The sequence below is a fragment of the Pinus tabuliformis genome, chromosome 8 (assembly GCF_031772625.1).
Source record: "Pinus tabuliformis cultivar Carrire ecotype Pingquan chromosome 8, CPIR1, whole genome shotgun sequence".
Lineage (NCBI taxonomy): Eukaryota > Viridiplantae > Streptophyta > Pinopsida > Pinales > Pinaceae > Pinus > Pinus tabuliformis.
This window is the reverse complement of record NC_142294.1, coordinates 592,017,259-592,018,924: the sequence shown is the minus strand read 5'-3', so window position 1 is coordinate 592,018,924 and position 1,666 is coordinate 592,017,259.

Genomic DNA, 1,666 nt, shown 5'->3' with positions numbered 1-1,666 from the left:
CCCTTACCCAATTCACCCATAAACCTTTGTAACCAAATCATTTCTTTACTAGCCTCTGTAGCAACAACATACTCTGCTTCTGCTATTGAAAGTGCAACAACACTTTGGATTTTTGAAACCCAAGTGACAGCTGTTCCACCTACAGTAAATACATATCCTGTAGTGCTCCTCCTGTTATCTCTGTCACCTGCCATATCTACATCAACATATCCCTGTAGAGAAATGTTTGAACCACCAAAGCATAATGCTTGATTTGTGGTACCTTTCAAATATTTGAGAATCCATTTCACTGCCATCCAATGTTCCTTTCCTGGATTGTTCATGTACCTGCTTACAACTCTCACTGTATGTGAAATATTAGGCCTTGTGCAGACCATTGCATACATTAAGCTTCCAACTGCTGATGCATATGGAACTTTAGAGATATAGTCCATGTCTTCTTGGGTCTTTGGGCACATTTCCTTACTAAGTTTGAAATGGCTAGCAAAAGGTGTACTAACCGGTTTTTCATTGTGCATATTAAATCTTTTCAACACCTTTTGTATGTACTCATTCTGAGACAATCTTAATTTGCGATTTTTCTTGTCTCTAGTTATTCTCATACCAAGGATTTGTTTTGCAGCTCCCAAATCCTTCATTGCAAATGAATTTGCCAATTTTATTGAGCACATTTATTTTCTACATGTTAGACCCTACAACAAGCATGTCATCTACATACAATAACAATATAATATAGCTGCCAAAATTTTTCTTTTTCAGATAAACACAATGATCAGAGTGACATCTAGTATAACCTTGTACAGACATGAACTTGTCAAATTTTAGATACCACTGCCTTGGAGCCTGTTTTAAGCCATACAAGCTCTTCTTCAATCTGCACACTAGTTTCTCCTTCCCTTTCACCTCATATCCTTGTGGCTATTGCATATATATCTCTTCTTCCAAATCCCCATGGAGAAAGGTTGTCTTTACATCTAATTGCTCAAGATGCAAATCTTCAACTACTACTAGACTTAAAATAGTTCTGATTGAAGTCATTTTAACAACAGGAGAAAAAATATTTCATCAAAATCAATACCTTTCTTCTGTGCAAACCCTTTCACCACAAGTCTAGCTTGTACCTTTGTTTTCCTCCATCTTCTTCCTTCAGCTTGTAAACCCATTTATTCTTCAATGTAGTTTTTCCTGCAGGCAACCTGACTAAGTCCCAAGTCTGGTTATGCATTAAGGAGTCCATCTCTTCTTCCATGGCTAGCTCCCACTTCTTCCTGCTTTCAACCTGCATTGCTTCTTCATAACATTCGGGTTCACCAGAATCAGTCAACAATAAATAATATAATGAAGGAGAGTATCGTTCAGGGGGTATACTTATCCTGGTAGATCTTCTAACACCACTTTCAGGTGTTTGGGGTCCCTGTTGCTGTTGTGGTGGTTGTTGTTGTTGTGGTTGTTGATTATTATTATTTTCAGGCACCTTTACTTTTTCAGTGATCTCATCAAGAATTGTGTATTCCTTGTTTTCTTTTTCCTGTTTCTTTTCTTGCAACTGATTCTTATACAAGACCTTTTCATTGAATATCACATCTCTGCTCCTAATGATTTTTGTGATTTTCATAATAATATAAGCGATAACCAAAATCATTAACACCAAATCCAATAAAGGTAC